Source organism: Cryptomeria japonica, chromosome 8, assembly GCF_030272615.1.
Source record: "Cryptomeria japonica chromosome 8, Sugi_1.0, whole genome shotgun sequence".
NCBI lineage: Eukaryota > Viridiplantae > Streptophyta > Pinopsida > Cupressales > Cupressaceae > Cryptomeria > Cryptomeria japonica.
In genome coordinates this window covers 466,146,641-466,168,092 of record NC_081412.1, presented here as the reverse complement: position 1 = coordinate 466,168,092, position 21,452 = coordinate 466,146,641, and the positions used below count along the sequence as shown (strand labels likewise).

The window sequence follows — 21,452 nt, the reverse complement described above, 5'->3', positions numbered from 1 at the left end:
CTAAGTGCCCCTGGGTCGATTTACATTGGAAGCCGACTTGTACAAGATTGGTATTTGTAGGGATTCATGTGAAGGCTTAGGCATCCAAGATTTTATTTATTTCTGCATTAAATGAATGCTAATTTCCATTCCAGACGCAACCCTAGGAGGAGCCCTTTTGCAGGACAAGATTAGTACGAGTTAAAGTAACCACCCCTGGATCGATTTACATTGGAAGCAGACTTGTACAAGACTGGTATTTATAGGGGTTCATGTGAAGGCTTAGACATGAAAGCTTTTATTTATTTCTGCTTTAAACAAATGCTAATTTCCATTCCAAACACAACCCTAGAAGGAGCCCTTTTGCAGGACAAAATCCTTGCTCTTAGTTTGTTCATTCTTTAAGCAAAAGTGCAAAGGGAGACTTAGACAAAAACCTGAATGTCTTCATCTGGCTGGAGCAATAAGGAATGCTAAAGCGATGCCAACATAAAATCACAATTTTGTCATGGGAATCTAAAGATTCATTTGAGTTTGAGTAAATCGGATTTGGGAGAGGTTCAACAGCGCACTGAACAGTAGCAAATCAAATTCATCTTGAGGAGGTGGATAGTTCATATCTATGCTTGCACCTCTAAACACAAGCACTGTAACTCATTCATTGAAACCCTTATTCAAGGCAGAAGGACTACTAGACAGCTCCAGATCAATAATTTCTATGCTTCTAAACTTTATAGTGGTGCCCATGGTTTTGAGTGAGTATTCTTACCTGTAGGAATTCATATTATTCAATATATGTAGTAGGTGAAATATCTGAATTAGATAAGCATATTATTGGTCTCTATCATCAGAAGCAGTGCATAAGTGTTGAACTAGCGGATTATATGAGATGAATATATTCCGAGACATTGTTTTGAAGCTGTTCATTGTTTATAACTTTATTGTGTAAATGGTTGATCTGAGAAAACTAAATCTGAGTGAGCATGATCTATTATGTTGCAGATTGAGGAGATTAATGTTTTAAATTTCTTTGTGTCACAACCCAGTATATTTCATCTTATGAAAGCCTTCAATACTCAACAAATTTTTAAAGTGGCATGTGTTTGTTCACAAAAAATGATGAGCTTGTAAACTTAAAACAAGAGAACGGTGAATTCATTAAGGATTATAACCAAATTACATTAAACGTAGATCATATGCTCAATAAAACAATACATGACAAGATTGCTTTAATAAAAAAAGATGGGACAAGTAAAAACAATAATGCTTTGCAAATAGATTTGGAAAATCCTTAAAAAAAAAAATGTTTTGACTTTTGAGTGTCATGCTCTCGTCTAATTGCATGTTGGATGTACAACAATAACAGTAAGGGCAAATGCTGAACAATGTGATAAAATAGATGTATTTGGAATATAAGCAATTACTAACTTACCATAAAAACTATCAAAAGGAAGCTAATCACAACCTTGATATCCTAGAATTTGAGGTTGTAAGTGTTGAATTGGAGGACATAGAGAGGACGAATGTTTTGTTAGGTGGTCTTTGATACATGGTGTGAAAACATGTAACATCATGGAATGTCCGCTCAACTTGAAAACAAGATCCAACGAGAATCAACAATACTTGTCGGAAGAAAAAACTCCTACAAATGGCAGATACAACTTACAAGCATAATCAATATCAAAGTTTCAATAGCAACAGTAGTATTTGCAAGTTGCAGCTAAGGAACAAGGCCCCAAATCCCCAAAGATAGAAAGTGAATAATAACATCATGCAAAATTTCAGTAAGTGGGGCAACTTTGCCAAGTAATGTCCCAACAAATCTGGTCAGCCTCAACAATTGCGCAGTCTGTGGAATGTGAGTCAGCATCTAAATGGGTGAAAACTACTTAAATCGAATCAGTCAACATGGTTTAGGTTGAGGACAAGAGAGATGAATAGGACTTATTGGTTGTCACACAAGCAACCAAAAAAAATATGAGATAGACAAGCTCACAGACTTGTAAAAGGATGAAAAATGTTATCCAAGTGATCTACTATGTTATAAACCAGTAATAAAATGATAGAGGATATGCAAAAGAAACATCCCTACTGCTTCCATTACATGTGTTCAAGCTTATTAAGTGTAGGCAGGGTTCACACTGTAGAAAAATAAAAGATGGATGAAAGTGCAAATCTAGAGGAGGAAAATCCTTTAAGTACATTATTAAAATTAGCACCCAGCACCATGTTAACAATGCTAATATGCATAAATTGATTGATGAATTGCATATAAAAAAGAAGACAAGGATAATCTGGATGTATTGATATAAGAAACAAAGGCAGCCCCAAAGATTAAGATAAATTTGCAAGTTATGTTGTGTACCTAATAGCAACATAGTATTACACTTTGTTTTTATCATGTAGTCTCATCACCTAGCCATAGTCAATGTTCAAGTAAAATCTTGGCTGTCTGAGGTATATGAACAGTTAAGCTATGAACTAGCCATTGTGTTGATAAAAAAATCATTTTCCATTTAGTATATAACAAAAGGGAAGACTTCTAAAAGATGTCTCTTGTATTTTTATCAAACATATTTGTGAATAAAATAAAGAGAAACACCACTGTGTTAGTGCTTTTGTGTTAAACTCAGATTTGCAGGAGTAATATATCTCAAGCAAGTGCGTGCTTTCCATCTTTGGATATAGTTCGTTGTTCAATATATTCTCACATTTCTTTTCTTGATTTATTTAGGAACACATCAAGTTAGTGCTTTCAAGTGCTCTTAAAGATGGAGAACTGGCAGTAAATATTCTCCCTGCAAAGATTTGAAAGGAGGTGGGAAAAATTGACTTCAACAGCAGCCATTTTTTGCTTGAAAATGATAACCCAAATTCAGACAAATCCTACTGACATTTTACTAAACAGCAAAGTCGCAATAGCCAGTGAACCTCTGAGTGACACTTTTGTGAAAATAAACATGGAGATTGTATTACAACACACTGACACCATATTGGGTTGGAACAACAGAAGGCTATCCATGGTTGGGCACTCATGACCATTGCCATGAAGTTTGGAAAGCACGGTTATGAATAGAAATTGAGATGAGAACTTCAGAAAAGAACAATCAAGTTCAAGAGCTCGATTAGACATCAAAGTGGAGTTCATATTATTTTATTGATATTAATGGAAGCAGATCTTGATATGGAGTTGGAAGAACCCTAAGGCAAATTTTCATCCTTGATGAGTTCTTGGGACCTTTAGAGGAGGTACAATTTTTCAAATAGTAAGTGATTTTGTTGAGAAATCAGCTAGCTATGGGATCCCAAGGTAGGTTATGATATCTTTCTGACATACTGGTTAAATTTCCTTATCATGGCAGCCTTTACTCAAAGAACTCCTGAACTTCCGAATCCTAAAAATGGAGATGATGAATTTCTCTTGGTTGATCATCAAACCGAGACAATTTCCATAGGAGCCAAATGGTACAAGAGGTACAGTGAAATGCTGATGCAGATATTAGTGCAGTAATAAACTCTGAATAAATGTAAAAATGAAAATCAGTCTCATAGACAGAAAGCAGAGCTTAAAGGATATATTACAGAAGTTGAGAGATGACAAAAACCTGCTTTAATCTTCCATGGAGTAACAAGATACATGGGTCAAAATCACATCTAAACAAGAGACAATTACAGGTAAGTACCTTAAGATGGGGGCATCTTTTAACAATCAGCAACATACCCCTAGTCACAAATGAGATAACTGCACCCACAAGCAGAAAATCTAGAAATATCTTTCTGGGGGATAATCTACAAAGCAGGCATTTTACACGCAGGCTGATCAGTATATATCCTCTTTAGTATTTCTCTATATTTTTTAAATTGTTTGTATATCTTGAAGATGAACACCATTGTATATTCATGAAATTGTTAAGATGTTAATTTTCAAGAGTCACTCTGAAGTTTGCAAAGTAGGTTGAAATCTATTAACTCTTGGGTTGTATTTAAGTTTTAAATTATCAATCTATCATCAGCCCTATTGCAGTTCAGCACGTGAAGCTACATATATGGTTAAGTGAAGCTATATGTCTTTTTTGTATATTTTGATGATGAACACCATCATATCTTCATGAAATTGTTAAAAAGTTAATTTTCAAGAGTCACTCTGAAGTTTCCAAAGTCAAGGTTCAAACCTATTAACTCTTGGGTTGTATTTAAGTTTAGAATCATCAATCTATCATCAGTTCTATTGCGGTTCAGAACTTTATATGTGAAGCTATATGGTTATGTGTACATGCCAACTTATCTTTATGTTTATAATTCGTTGCTGAATAATTCTTGTGGCTTTAAGACTACTCTTGAACCTAATGCAAGTGAATAGTGCTACTTAGTAAGTAAAATCCATTAAGGACAATTTTTGTCTCATAAACTCATAATATTAGCCATGACCATTTGTGACGTTAACATACCTTCCATAATTTCGTTAGCTCCTCTTTGTCCATCTAGTTGTGCGTGATCTTCAGTAATGAAGTTTCACTAAATGCCCAAATGTTAGAAACTGAATTTCTGAAGGCTGCCTGTATACTTGGAGGTTCTTGTTACAAAAATTTTATGTAGATCCACTGTTTTGATAACATCAAATATTTACTGTGTACATTGTTATGTGTCATTCAACATGACATGAATCCTGCTTTGTTGGGTAAGATTTTAACCATTGCCTTCAATTAGTTGTTTTGTTTAGATTTTTTGGGTAGATAGGTCACAAAATATCAAAATAGATTGTCTGCATCCGTTGTCTAATATAGGTAGGGGCACATGATTTCTTTTGGAAAGCTAATGCTCAGGTAGATGTCTCATTGTTCCAATCCAATGTTCAGATAGAAAAAAAACATAGCTAGGAGCATACAAATTCTTTCTAAAAAGCTTTAGTTAAGCTTCTTCAGTAGATTTCTTCCTGCAAAACTAAAGTTTAGATGAGTGTTGGCTTTGATTGTGTAAGTTAACCTTGATTTGCTTAGGCATAGTCACCATGTTTGGAAAATTCAACTTGTTTGGAAGATCTAAATACTTAAAAAATACAGAAACTTTTTTTAAATGGTAAAATTAAAAATTTCTATAGAAATTGAAAAGTCTAGGCCAAAAGGACAACTCTAGCAGATTCAAAAAATCCAGATCTAACTGAGTTTGTTTTAAAGAATCTGAATTTGGTAACTAGGGATTTTAGGAACAATGTAAATTCATTTGCCCATTGGGTTCACAGTGCAAGTACTTTAATTTCTTGATTGTGGAGGAAGAGATTTGCCTTATGATCATAATGCTCATCATAATGTAAGATGTGTTTCTGTTTTTGAATGCGTGAGGCTTTTTTAATACTTAACATTCTTGGCATTTTTCATGTGTGTTTTTAAGTGATTATCAATGTCCTTTTTCATATTTTTCCTACACATTTATAACTTATAACCATGGAATATTACAGGTTCATTATTGCATATGGCTTGAAAATGATTATCATATAACTTAATATTTGAGTGGTCCATTGCTTTTAGACCACGGTCAATTCTTGCCTCATTTTATTTGACAGTATTGAGAATTCTCGTTGTTCTGCTTTCTTTATATCTCTTTTTGAAATTTCCTTCAACTGCTACATTGTATAAGTCAGCTAACAACCAGTTTTCTTTTATTGGTTGAGCATATACACGTATAAGTTTAGGGTAACAAAATTAGTTACATCTATATGATCTACCATTGGATGCATTTCTTTTGGGGGAAAATTACTGGAATTTTATGGTCTATAGACATTTCTAGTAGATCTTTAAGGCAATATGCAAGTTATATATTGATTATCACTTAATGTTCTTGATTGAGATTGACTCTCTGCTTTTGGAATCATGTATGATTCTCATTTCATAGACAACTACTTTTATATCCTGTGAACATCTGATTTTGTGTTGAAATTTTGAGATTTGTTCCACAGTGTTGCATTGCCTCTATTATTATGATTATTTGACCATTGCACCTATTATTATGATTATTTGACCATTGCACAAGGATGGAATCTTCGATTAAGAATTTGCTTAAATTTTGGACAATTTCATTTGTATTAGAATCCAACCCACTCTTCAACAGTTCTATCAAAAACATTGCTAGTTCTTGTTGTGAAATATGGATCGAAGAATAGTGACAGCGATTCTGGAAGACTGATTGCCGTCATTATTCTTCGATCCATATTTTACAACATGGTATTAGAGCCAGGTTATTAAGAGAATAAATTAGACAGCCATATTACTCATAAGCATTTATCGGAAGTAAATAACAAATCGACGCAGAGGATATATCCAACTAAGAAAATATTCAAAATGTCAAGTAATATGAGAGTGTGTTGTGACCTTTTCACACATCGCCCCATTGCTAACGGGGACCCCCTCTTTTCCAGCTTCCTGCGCTGTTAGGTTAGGGTTTTGGCTGCTTAGTGGGCAATTTTGCGTTTCCCGTGCCCGAGTCTCGGAGTTTTGATCATGCCTAGTGCCGTCTAGGGTTTTGAAGTGCTAGGATCAAGTTGCAAAAGATGATATTTTTAATGATCCTAAGTTTTGCTGAGTGTTAGACCTATTGAACGTTAACGTGTTTTTAAACACGCGCAACAATGATTTTAAAGTGCCAAGATATTCACAGACCTTTTGGAATTGTTTTCTCACTCCTAAGGTAATATTTAAGTTGGTTTTGCACTTTATTCCAATATTTTCCTAGCGTTTTGCTCATATTTTTTGAAAATTAGTATAAGTCCAGTCAAATTTAAAGTCGCTGAGTGATTTTGAGTGGTTAAAATGTTAAAATCCTAAGGGAAATCCATATTCCAAGGGTTAAAGGGTCAAAATCCATGCTAGAGATGATTTTCCCCTCACATTCCAGACTACCCAACCCATTCCCCCACTCAAAATCCATACTACACATGGGTTTCCCCTGGAATCCATATTGGCCACTAATTTCCCCCACTGTTTATCCACACCTGGAGCGATTTTCCCCTGGAAATGCTAAAATTTGGCTAAGTGTCAAGATTTATCCAGACTACCATCGAAATTCCCCTGGGAGTGCGGACTGGAGTGCAAGGATAATTCCATGCCTGGGTCGATTTTCCACCAGGATTTTTGTGACAACTAAGTTAGGATTTTTGTCCGGATTTTTGTCCAGACTGAGGTCGATTTTCCACCAAGGAGGTATTTTTTCAAGTTAAGTGATTTTTGAGTGTGGATTTTTGTCCAGACACCCATCGAATTTCCCCTAGGGGGTGAGTTTTGCAAAATGAGTGCAATTTTGTCTGGATTTTTGTCCAAACTCATCTCGATTTTCCCCTGGAGGGTGATTTATGTGCATTTTGAATGATTTTGAGCATGGATTTTTATCCAAGCATGGGTCGAATTTCCCCTATGGGGCAAATTTTGACACTTAAGCGATTTTTGAAGGGATTTTTTAATCCCAACCTATAGCGATATTCCCCTGGAGGCTTTATTTTGGATTTAAATTGGAATATTTTAAATTAAAAGCTCCATTTTGATTGCTTTTAAATAATTATTAAATGATTATTTAAAATTTAAAAGCAAATTTAATAACTTGCAATAATTATTAAATGTTTGAATCTTCTAGAAAGCAAGTTAGGGTTTCACCAAGCAAGTATTTATACAAGTGTTTTTTTATCCCACATTGCTTGTGTGGTGAAAGTTGGAGGTGAAAACAAGTATATGAGAGGAACTTCAGCATTATTTTATTATTATTTCTACCAGGTGTCTCCATGAGAGCGATTTTCTCCAAGTTGGGCAAATTTTTTTTAGCAAGGCATTTTGTGAAGCATGGGATTGAGGATTTATTTTCCTCCATTTTTTCCAGCTTGCTGATTTATTCCTCCTTGGCTGCCATTAAAGACCAATTTCAGATTTTCAATTTTGCTAAATTTGGCGATTTTTTCCAAATTTAGCAATTTTTGGTAAAAGTTGGCAAAATCTTGATTGAGGACTTGGGCGATTTTTCCTCCAACATTTTTGTTGTTGTTCAGACCTTCATTGCTGCAGATTGCTGCCATTAACAACAATTTTCAGAATTTTAAAAATTTCGAGTTTTTGCTAAGGCAGGCAAATTTTTGTGTTTGGGGTTTTCAATCCCAACTTGGGCGATTTTTCCAGATTGTTGCCAACCTTCATTGCTGCAGATCTAAGCTATCATTGGCATCAATTTTCAGATTTCCATTTTAGCACTAGACTTGGGATATTTTCGATTTTGCTTGGAGGCCACATTTTGGTGGATTTTTCATGCATGTTTGTTGGCTGTCATCATTTCCAGCCTGTTGATTCGCTTCAGATCTGAGGTTTGCTTCAGATTTTGACCTCCATTAATGGCTGCCATTAATTTTCAGACTTAAATTTTTATTGCCCAGCCAATTCTAACTTAAATATTTAGCATTCGGAGGTGTTTTGTGGAGTTTTTATGCACTTTTTAGACCATTTTAATGCTGTTGCAGGTCTGAAACTCCATTGTTAGGCGGTTGTCCTCAGAAATTTTCATTTCCGTCCACCTAACCAATTTTGGCGAATTTGCTTGGGGCTGTTTCCTAAGCCATTTTTCATCATTTTCAGGGATTTAAACCACTTTGCAAGGTGCTGGTAAGTCTGAAGTGTTCGATTTTCAGACTTGTCCTCAGAAAACTAAATTTTACCAGCCATACTTACATTCCAGAAAATGATTGTTTTCATCAATAAAGCTGATTTTTATTGATTTTATGCACATTTTGAAGACTACAACATGTTTTGAAAGTCTGAATTTTCAGGTTGTCTTCAAAATTTTGACCTCCATTGTTGACTGCTGAAGGTGTCTTCAGACATCCATTGTGTGAAAACACAACCTTCCACACCTTTCCTAAGTCATCATCAATCCGGTATACTCCTTTGCATTCTTTGCTTGCATATTTTCTAAGCGTAAGGAGGTATAAATGAATTTTATGGAAGACTTCCATGCCTTAGTGTTATCACACTTTGAACGTAATTGCTAAAATTTACCAAGTGTGTGGATTATTTTCCTGACTCCATGCTCTAAACTAGCTAAATCTTTAGAAAGTCAGGAATTTTATTACAAGTATTTATTTTTATCCTAGTTATAACTTCCAGCTTCGTACAGGTGCGATGTCAAAATCGGGATACAAGGAAAGGAAAGAGCTGCTGAAGACGTTGGGGACTGTATTTTATCCAGAGTTCAAGATTTCATCCAAATGGAAGGAGATCACTGATACCAACATGCATTTCCTGGACTTCGACCAGATGCAGCATCGAATGTTCGGATCCAGAGATCAGGTTCCTTCTCCAGCATATGTGAATATTATGAAGAGTGGCATTTTCCTGCCGCTGGGTTTCCACAATCCATACAGTGCAGTGAGTTGATCCTAGAATGTGCACGATGTTACGATCCACTCACAAGAATGATCAAGAGTCCCAAGGGTGTTGTCATCGCCTACCTTGCTGAGGATGCCATTGCTGAGGTATTCGGAATTCCACACAGTACAGACATGAAGGATGTGACCAAGGAAGATTATGCAGACAGATACACGAAGAAGATGGGTGTATGAAAGAGTTTAATTAATAAAGAATGGATGATTGAACCTAGGAATCATCATTCCAAGGCTCCCAAGACACTTATGTACGTAGATTTTAAGGAGGAATATAGTGATTTGATATTCCTACTCAATAGAGTGATGGGAATGCCGCAGGGAGCAATATTTCATGGATGGATGTTCTACTTCATCCAGGATTGTCTTAGAGGAACACTAATGAATTGGTCCAAGATCATAAGCGACAATCTAGATTTTCAGTTGAGGAATGTAGTGCGGTCCAAGTCATTCACCATGACTTCCTACCTGGTGTACCTGCTTGCACGATTTGTTTCATACAAAGGATTAATATGCAAAGGTGAAGTCGAGAATGGGCAAGGACAATTTAAGAGTTATGAATGCTACCCCCAGTTGAGTATGCATAGAATTGAAGACTATAAAAGAGTGAATGATGCATTCACTATGTACATCACACGGATGTTGCAGGGCGGAATCCACAGAAGGTTGTCCAAGGAGGCAACAGAGTTAATAGAAAAATATGGATCGTGGTATATACAGTTCCCCACTTTCACATACCTCAGGATTCATGGGTTTCAATCCGAACCCTACAGACTTCCTAGGTATCCGACTGACAGAATGATATTGTTGGAAGTGGTGAGATAGCTTCTAGAGTTCGATGTTATCCAGAGAGAGAAGCACAGGACAGGAATGACATTCCCTATTTCAATTGGGAAGACATCAGAGGTCTGCCAATCCGCCATAGCTGCCAGCACTGCAGGTGAGGAAATTGCATTCTACAGATTTGCCACCTACAAGAAAAGAGAAAGATTTGATCTAGACAAAAAGGTCGGAAGGATCAAAGGAGAGAAATTCACTCATAAGGTTGACATAGAGGATTATTGGGCTAACTTAATGGACAAACAAGCAGTGAAGAGAAGAATGTGGTCCAGAATGTCAGTGGATTTCATGAGGAAGTGTGGACTTTTCCTCATCCCTGATCAGGTATTAGATGATAGAGATCATACACACCCACATTATGAGAATGAAATGAAGAAGGCAATCCTATTGCCAAATTGGTCAGAGTCAGAAGAGACTGACCTGAATGTATTGATGAGAGAAGTCTTGAATTTCTCCCACACATGGGTAGATATGCAGATGAATAAATTAGTTGACATGGGTGTTCCCTTCACTTATGAAAGGATGAAGCCGGAAGAGTTTACTTCCGAGGATGATCAGAGGACTGTCAGTGATGTCAGGATTCATGCAGACGAAGAGAGTCAAGCTCCCAAGAGAAGGAAGAACATGCCTGGAGAAGTCAAGGCTAGAGGGAAGAAGATTGAGGATGTGAAGAAGAAACAGAAGACCATCATTCCTCCACTTATCATTCCTTCACCCCCTCCCAGTGCCTCATCAATCAAAGTGATTGAAGTAACAGAACAGAATAAAGAGACTCAACAGTGTTCCAACACAGTGATACTACCAGAGAATACTCAAGAATTTCATGCCACAGCAACATCTGCACCTCCTGATGAGAATGATGACCAGTCGGGATCCCCTACTGTCCTTTTGGAAGTTAGTTTGGGAAATGAAGTGTATGATTGGACTAAGGATAATCCTGATGATAATGATGAGGTTATCTCGGCACCGAAGGACCTTGATCGAGAAATATGTCTCGATGATGGTATGGAGATGACCGCTATTCCTGAATGGTTGAAGAAGAGTATGGAAAAAAGTAAACAAATGATAGAAGTACAGCCTATTGAGGATATCGATGACTACCTAGCTAGGAGTGCTAAGAAGAAGGAGCCCAAGAGAGCGGAAATTTTGTCGCACATAGCTAGAGATGAGACAGGAATGCAGATTGCGCAAATTGTTGTTCCTAGAGCCAACGTGACAGCGGACACTGCTACTCCCATGGATTTCCAGATCACTTCAGTCACCCTTGGTCGTCCATCCGTAGGGCAGGAATTCCAGGAGATTGGTGACAACCTCCAAGCAATCAATGCAAAGTTAGACACAGCGATTGCGGAGAATGAAAGGTACAAAGAAGAAAATATTAGACTCAGAGAGTATATTGTAGGGACAAGGCGTGATAATCCCACCCTTATTTCCCCTATTGCAGTTGACCATGGAATACATTCACACTGCGAGGTAGCAAGAGGTACACACTCAGAGATGGAAAAGTGGATTGAAAGCACAAGGAAGCAGGCAGATGATTTCCTTACTCAGTTTGTCCAAGCATATGATAAGACAACAACGCTCGCATTCAGAATCCAGTATTTGGAGGGAGTTTGGGAAGAATTCCGGCCTATCCAAGAGAAGACTATTCCACGCCTCCTGGCATTGAAGAAGGTTCCTAATTCCACCTTGGTCAACGAGAACATTGTGCACAGTGGAGACATATATAATTTCCATGGCTGGTATTGTGCACTAGCCTTGAAGAAATCAGCTTATGAGAACGCCCAATCGAGTTGTAAGGAGATGGAAGGATTAATTCAAGACATTCAGATGAAAATCCTTGCCTCGATTGAGGAATTATTGGGTGTTGATGTTAGTGATGCTAGTGGTTTACACTTAGCCGAATTAAGAGACAAGATAAAATTTATGTATTTTTATCAGTTGGACTCTTTGCAGAAGAGTCAGATAGATGACTTGGTCTCTTTGTTGATTCATGTTCATAATTCGCAGAAGCTCATGCCTGAATGGGAGAACACTTTGAATGCTTGCTTGGATTCATTGGATGTGATTGATTTGCAACAGGATACCTTGCCTAGCATTTCCATGGAGGAGTTAGATTCAATATTGGCTAGATTCTTGGAGTATGCTAGGAGAGAGAAAGATGCAAGAAGGAATCTTCTAGAAGATTCCCTATATGATGACTAGGTATCTTTTCATTGGGCCATATGTTGGTGGCACCATTTTTTATGTAACCCTAATTAGGGCAATTCTAAAGTTTTGTTGGCATGATCTCGGCCGTTGATCTTAGATCAATCTGGGCCATCCATTTTGTAAAAGACTATATATGCCCCTTTGTCTCTCATTTGTAAGAGAGAGTTTTTGTAGAATTGTTGGTATATGCTACAGCTATTTGAATCCTAATCATTGTTCAATTGTTGGTGATTTTGCTCGTCAAATGTTGTATTTGCATTCATGGTTCTCAATTCCTCCAAGTTAGATTAGAATTTAGATTAGAATTTATTTTCATGTATGTTAGATTGAATGGAAGATTTGTTGAGTATATTTGTGTGGAATCCTTAATCCATACCACTAGCCTCTTTCCACTAGTAAGTGCGCCTTGTGTGGTCAACTGGAGTTTGAGTAAGCATAACTTCAACTACTATGCGTCCGTTGACAAGCATCAACTTGGATGGTGTCTACGTTTGATGGTAATAGTCTGAAAATCATTAAGTATACCTTAGATGATTGCACTAAGCTTGTGTCAATACCTGATTGTGAGACCTTGCCTAGTTTGATTCCACTAAATCCTTTCACCATTTCCTACATTCCTAGGATTAGAATAGATTTCCAGAACCCTATTCTTTTTCCCCCTTTTTTTAGTAAGAAGTAATTCCAGAGCCTTATTGATAAATCTTAAGTTGTCAGCACACCTATTCCGCATCATTCATGATAATCCAAACATTTGCGTAAGTCCCCAAAGTGAAACACAGCAATTCACATCAACCACTGAACTTACCCACTCGTCAAGACCTGACATGTAGAAACCTTGGAATCATTTTAGTTGATCTCATTCTTAGCATCTGAGGTGATTTTGTTCAAGAGAGGGTAAATTACTTTGGTAATTTATTCTGTATTGTTATGTGCATAAAAAACACATCAACAGAGTGGAAGATAGACTCGAAGGAGCCTCCAACTTCGTTTCCTGGAAGATACGAATCATTGCCATTCTTGAAGAACTAGAATTAGAGTCTTACATAGAAGAAAATCTAGACATGCCAAATGATGAACCAGAGAAATCTACTTGGAAAAGGCGTTATAATAAAGCAAAGAAAATAATTATTGACTCAGTCAAAGATCATATTCTTCCATCTATAGCTAGACTGCCTAAAGCATATGAAGTATTTAAAACCATTAAAAATACATATGAAGTTAACAATGCGAGCAGAATGTTAACCTTGAAACAACAACTTTTAAACATAAATATGAATAAAGATGATACAATATCTACATACTTTTCAAGGATATCTGAAGTAAAAGACCAATTACAAACTATTGGAAATGAGGTAGATGATCAAGAAATCTCTCTCATAGCCCTAAGAGGATTACCAATTTCATGGGAATCCTACATTCAATGTATTAGCAGAACACCCCCCTTACCCAAATTTGAACAACTTAAGAATGAGTGCATTCAAGAGGAATCTCGACTAATCTCAAGAGGATTAGGGCCAAATAAAGAAGGAGAAATCCAAGCACTTAATACAAATACCTTCAACAAAAAGAAAAAGTTCTCCAAACGGAAGAGAGGAAATAAAAACCATCAGAAAAGAGATATGTCTAAAATTCAGTGTTACAAATGCAACAAATATGGGCACACTCACAGAAATTGTCCAGAAAGGAAGAAAACACAAGCTACTCTAGCCGAAGTCAAAGGAGAAAACTCACTTTTCTTCTTAGCCCTATCAAGCGAAATAAATACAAATAAAAACACTTGGATCGTAGACAGTGGAGCATCAAGGCATATAACTGGATTCAGAAATCAGTTTGAAACACTTAACGGGCACCCAAGTGAAGAGGTTACTATTGGAGATAACTCCACATATCCTGTGAAAGGAATTGGGACCTGTACTATCAAACTAAGAAATGGAGTATCTCTACAATTAAAGGATGTTTTGTTTGTACCTGGAATAAAAAGAAATTTAGTCTCAATCTCAGGCCTAGCTGATCAAAGATATCGGGTTACCTTCAATGAAGATAAAGTTCTACTCTGGCCTAAAAATACAAATATCAAAAATGCTATAACAGTAGGTTCAAGAGATGGTAGCCTATACAAACTGTGCAGTGATCAAAAGGAAGCACTAAATCTTGAAGTTTCAAATAATAATGAATTATGGCACAAAAGATTAGGACACCTAAGATATAGTGCTCTATCCAACATAAAGAAGATTACTTCAGGACTGCCCCAACTAAAATCTGAACACGCAGGCATTTGCAAAGGATGTGCCTTGGGAAAGAATGTGAAAGTTTCTTTTCCCTCAAGCGAGCACAAATCAAAAGTTATTTTAGAACTAATTCACTCAAACCTATGCGGTCCCATGTCAACACCATCCCTAACTGGATCCTTATACTACATAATCTTTGTTGATGACTACTCTCAAAAAACATGGATGTATTTTCTAAAGTGCAAAGACTCAAATGAAGTACTATCTAAGTTCAAAGAATTCAAAGCACTAGTAGAAAACCAGTCAAGGAAGAAAATTAAGGTGTTAAGATCCGACAATGGGGGAGAATATACATCTGACAACTTCAAAGACTTTTGTAATTCTGTTGGGATTAAGAGGGAGTATACTGTACCATATAATCCACAACAGAATGGAGTAGAAGAAAGAAAGAACAGAACCATAATTGAAGCAGCAAAAGCCATGATGCATGACCAAAACTTACACACTTCATTCTGGGCAGAAGCTTCAAATACAGTAGTCTACATTCAAAACAGATGTCCGCACTCAGTTCTAGAAAACATAACTCCTAAAGAAGCTTTTACAGGGAACAAACCAGACTTAAGTCATTTAAGGGATATTTGGCAGTCCCATATATATACATGTTCCTAAAGAAAAGAGGACAAAACTAGAACCATCCAGAAAAAGAGGTATCTTCATTGGCTATAGTGAAAATACTAAAGGATATCACATTTACATTCCAGGGAAAAAATCTGTTGAGATAAATAGAGATGTAAAGTTTGAAGAAAACACTACACTCAAAGAACCTGAGGATGATAACATTACTAAAGAAGAAGAAGATCACATAACTGAGATTGAGAGGGAGAATACAATAGAAAATTCCGAACCTTCAAACACTGAGAGGAAGGACATCATAAGAGCTTCTGAACCTCTTGTTGATGAAAATATTGAAACACTCAATAACAAGAAAAGACCTCTATGGGCAAGGAAAATGATTGAAGAGAATAATGTAGAACCAAATGAAATTTCCAAAGAAAATAAGAGAACAAGAACTCTAAAATGTTATGCTGCACTTCTAACCGAACTCACAAATTCTGAACCAACAAATGTCAGAGAAGCCTTATCAAAACAAGCTTGGAAAGATGCCATGGTTGAAGAATATCAATCTATACTAAAGAATGATGTTTGGGATATAGTGCCTAGACCAAAAGACAAATCAGTTGTCTCATCCAAGTGGTTAGTCAAGATCAAATATGCATCTGATGGCAGCATTGAAAAACATAAAGCTCGCTTTGTGGCCAGGGGATTCTCTCAGAAAGCAAGAATTGATTATTAAGAGAAATTTGCCCCAGTTGCCCGATATACATCAGTAAGAACAATCATTGCAATTGCAGCATCCAAAGGATGGAAAATTCACCAAATGGACGTAACGACTGCCTTCCTAAATGGTTCAATTGAAGAAGAAGTATATATAGAACAACCAGAAGGATTCACCATACGTGATAAAAATTGCTATGTTTGTAAACTAAAGAAAGCTCTCTATGGGTTAAAACAAGCACCTAGGGCCTGGTAAGCAAGGATAGACAACTATCTCTCCAAACTAGGGTACTCCAAGAACCTAGCAGATCCCAACATCTACTTCAAGGCTTCAAATGGCAATATGATTATATTGGTCCTTTACGTGGATGATCTTTTGATAACAGGAGAGGATAATCTCATTGAAAAATGTAAGCAAGATCTGGCAGCAGAATTTGATATGAAGGATCTAGGGCATCTACATTATTTTCTGGGATTAGAAGTATGGCAGAAGAAAAACTACATCTTCCTAAATCAAGGAAAGTACACCACAGATATTCTAACTAGATTTGGGATGATGGATTGTAAGCCATTAGCTACACCAATGGAAACTAATTTGCACAAGCTGAAAATTGAGGCAGAAGATTCAAAACCTACAGATCCCACACTCTACAGACAAATCGTCGGTTCACTCATGTATTTGGTAAATACTCGTCCTGATATCTGCTATGCTACAAATGTATTAAGTCACTTCATGTGTGAACCTAAGAAGATACATCTAATGGCTGCTAAACACATTCTAAGATATTTACGAGGCACAATCGAACTTGGCTTAAAGTATGAAAATGTTGAGATTCAACTTGAAGGATATTCTGATTCTGATTGGGCCGGAAGTACCACTGACCATAAAAGTACTACAAGGTGTTGCTTCAGTCTTGGTTCTGCTATGATATCTTGGTTCAGCAGAAAACAGTCAGCAGTTGCACAAAGCTCCACCGAAGCAGAATATATGGCAGCCTCCATGGGAGCTCGTGAAGCGGTATGGCTAAGAAAGTTATTATTTGGATTATTTGGAAAAACTCTGAATTCAACAATAATTCACTGTGATAATTAGAGCTGTATCAAGCTCTCAGTAAATCCAGTTTTTCACAATCGATCCAAACATATTAAGATCCCTTATCACTACATAAGAGATATGGTAGATCGAAACGTCATAAAACTAGTGTACATCAGTACTGAAGAACAAAATGCTGATATCTTCACCAAGCCACTTGCAAGATTGAAGATAGAATACTTCAGAAGTAAACTTGGTATGACTAGATTATAATTGAGATTATTAGGATGAAATTCCTACCATGTGTAATTTGTTCATGAATAAATAAATAAAATGTATATTGCAATATTCTAACTGTGTTCAAGAAGATGACGATCTTCTTATGTTTAAGGTTACTATTTCAAGGTGACGATCTTGACAATAGTTGACCAAGTGTCAAGATTGACTACATTAAGTTGTTGTCCCGGGCTGTGCCGGATATCTTGATCCTAAAGTATGTGATCATCTCATGATTGACTTCTTAAGTGATTGTCCCGGACTGAGCCGGATATCATGATACTGAGTTTATTGTCATGACAAGAATATATTAAATGTTGTCCCGAATTGTGTCGGAAGTCATGACAAAATATGCTCCCAAGAAAATTACTTAGATCCACTCCTGCTAAGAGGGAGTGTTAAGATATAGCCCTCGTGAATCTAACTGATGGTAAATCGGTTATTATCTAGAGAGTGATATATTAACAGAGCATACAATTTGGAAATTAAACATAAACAAACTAATTGTTATGAACAGTTGCCTCCGTAGGGGCATGTCCATACGTGGCAACTGCCACGTATGGACATGCCCCTACGTAGGCAACTGTTGCCACGTATGGACATGTCCCTACGTAGGCAACTGTTGCCACGTATGGACATGTCCCTACGTAGGCAACTGTTGCCACGTATGGACATGTCCCTACGTAGGCAACCTTTCCTCTTGTATTTAAACCGGATTCAATGATGGAGACGATCAATAACTCACGGCAATCAGTCTTCCAAAATCGCTGTCATTATTCTTCGATCCATATTTCACAACAGTTCTTCCAATTTATACATTTATTCTCATTCATCATTCTAAGTGTACCATAGCATTAGTTAAATACTGAATAATAAATAATTAGAAATAATAATTCTGTTAAGGTTTATACAAAGCCTAAGCACTGTGAAAGTTTTTATGTTGTCATAATTGTTTGTTGCTGTTTTCTGTGGGAGTGAACTTCATATCATGTTTTAGGTAAACTTAACACATGTTTTCCACTAAAATTAAAATCAATAGAGTAAGTTAAAAGAATATAGTCGCGGTGTATACAGTAGATAATGACAATAAATAGTTTCTTGCACAAAAGCGTTCAACGATGGAAACAACTACTAGTTGATGGCACAAGTGCGTGCCAAATCTAGATTCAATGCTAAGTGGTATGTGTTTACATGGAGAATCAAAAAGCGTGTTATGTTAATTATGCACAATAAAGCTAAGAGGTGCCATCTTGATTAAATAAATATTAAAAATTACCTATATGCATCAATCTAGATAGTTAAAAATAATTCTTCATCCAGGGGAGGTAGTTGGCATGGTAGGGACAGAGGTAGCAAATGTTATGTAGAATAAAACCATAAGTTTAGTGAAAATAACATTGTACCTCATCACATATGAGGAGCTATACATTGCTACTAAAACTAGAAATAGTAAGAAGACATGCACTGCTGGAATTGTAGTAACACCAAAAATTGGAATAAAAAGAGCAATCTATAAATGGAAATGTCAACTCAATCAGGAAGAATTGATGAATAAGAATGTTGACAAGACATGTATGGTATCCAAGAAGGTACATCAGAAGATGTATTGTAGCTTACACAAGTCTCTTTTTGACTTGTGTTCTTACTTTGCAGGAGCAGTTAAGCACCATACACTTCAGCAGCCTAGAGACATGGGATCATCCAGACTGCGTACATGTGAAACTAAACCAGCACTAGCATCTCTTTAGTCAATACATAAATATGTAGTAACTTGATCATGAGTTGAATGGTTTATTGGCACTGTTGTTTAATAATAGTGCTCAATATCTTCATACCACTGGTGAAAATTACCTACAAGATATAAAATAAACTTTTGGTCGATCCAAACCAAGGTTGTTCTCAAATATGAAAACTGAGCAGCAGAAAAGGTTGAAGCGGGCTAAATATAGAAAGATGCTCCAAATTTGAGAATTAGCATAATGAGGTAATGCCACGAATTTGCTGTTTGTAAGTGTATTATTTACATGCTTTATGCATATGCTAGTTACAGGATACTTGCTCACTTGTTTTCTTAATAATTCTAAATTGTAAGGAATCTTAAATAAAGATCATTTTAATGTAGAGATCTAACATTGGCTTTCTGTAGTGCATAGTCATCAACACAGGAGAGCTCGTCTGAACGAGGCTTAGAGTTGAGGCAGAGTAGTAATAAACTTAAATTATAAAAAAAAGATACTGATTAAAACATTCATGATCAAAATCTTCTTAAGATTCTGGAAAAAATTATGTTACCTGCTTTAAGTCTTGACACTGACAATAGCCGGTTACACGATTTTCCATGATTCTATTTTGCCTTTGGTGATAGTTTATAAGCATAATGAGCAAAAACATCCTTATGGTGTAGTACATGATAAAAATGAAAATCGTGATGAGTTAGACTTCGAACAGATCCATTTGCAAGATACTACTTGAGCCAATTGCAAAAGGCTGCATCATATTAAACAAAATTCTTATTTGATGTCACTTTAAATGTATCTCAGTTGCACCATAAATGCAACATTATTATAAAATGAATCTGCATCTCTTTGAGAGTTTCCGAACAGTTTTGTGTGACTACTGTCTACTTTCTAACCCACACACAACATGTGGATCTAGTTATTCTAATCAAGGGAAATCCTGGTCCAAACAAAACTTTACATTTGCATTCTGAGCCTTCTTTTCTTTAAACTTGTTGTTGTAAATAGCTTATGTTAGCATTTAGCAGAGCGACCACAGCCGCAAAGCAAGATGCCTTAGCTTTGAAGCCTGAAACCATAGCTGCATTCCAGTTTCTATATTGAAATTTTCAAAAACACAATTTGTTTAATTTTTCCAACTTAAGTTATATTTATCGGAAAGTGAACTGCGTAGCACTGACAAACGATTTTATGTTACATTTTTCTCTAGTGGAGAGCAAAATTTACTCTTCTTGATGCACAACTGTATTCTGGTATCTGTGGTTGAGAACTCAAAAGCAGGATTAACTTAAACGTTGTAAGCCATAGCTTAATGTTGCAAGCATAACTACAGATCACAGATATTTTTCTATAGCTGAGGATGTATTACTTATTTTAAACGATAATTAGACTTTGATTATACAGAGATACTACAGAAATCAGTTGGATTGGCTCTCTATTTACCCGGAGCTACCTAAGACTAGGGGAGGTCAAGCTCCTGCTTTATACGCACACTCACGGGGTCTCTAAGTCTAACCTGGATTCTGGATTGAACCCAAGCTATTAGAACGGAACGCGCCACTATTTAAACCATTCGACAGCAGATCATAATCAAAACCTATATCGAGTATATAAGGCAGCAGAAACGTGCAAGAGGGACTGTATCTTTTATTAGACATACGCATGGGCGGTTTAGTGGCAAGTTGTCAATGATTGGACGCCTAAGGTGTTTTTGTTCAATTTCCTTAAGGAACGGGGCTGAGGTTCCCCTCTAGTGGCCTCCCAGCTTGGATCAAACAAAAAAATCTTTTAAATTTTAAAATAGAATAAAATTACCATGCGGTGTCCTTTTGATTTTCTCTATAATCCAGCAAGACTAGTTCTTCCACGACAAATGAAATTTATTTGGTAGCCGATGAGTGAGAATCGGTAAATAACAAAACACCGGCAATTTCTTCTATTCACCCCTTAAATAAATTACAAGAAAACAATTGAAATATCTCACTACCAAAGGCCTATATTCGTTCGTAACAAAAATTACTGCGCACACGTCGAGATCCAAAATAAAGCCCGTCTTCTCATAGCATAACCAGCGAAGAATCAGCAAAAGTCAAAATAGTGTACCAAAAAAAAACTTGAACTAAATATTTTCGCAATGTTTGAGGAAAATTGCAGCAAAAGCTACTATTTTCGGTGAAATTTATACTATCCACGTGCTCGAAAGAGAACGGAATCGCGCACTCACAAAAACGAACGGAAAAATTTAAGTATTTACTTCTCGCTTCTTAATTTTCCCAAAATATGCAAAAATACCGCAATATTTCACTATTACGACGCACGGAGTACTTCCAAGCCACGAAACTCGTGTTACTTTTAAAACCGGATACACTACATTCAACAAAATCTAAGCACAAGCAGGTATTAAGCAA

At 36.5% G+C, this 21,452-nt stretch overlaps 1 protein-coding gene across 2 annotated transcripts in view; it reads right to left on the bottom strand.

The window, feature by feature from the left end:
* Positions 1 to 21,452, bottom strand: part of LOC131034949 (uncharacterized) — a 72,911-nt gene that overhangs the window by 51,059 nt on the left and 400 nt on the right. The gene's annotated exons all lie outside the window — the stretch shown is intronic.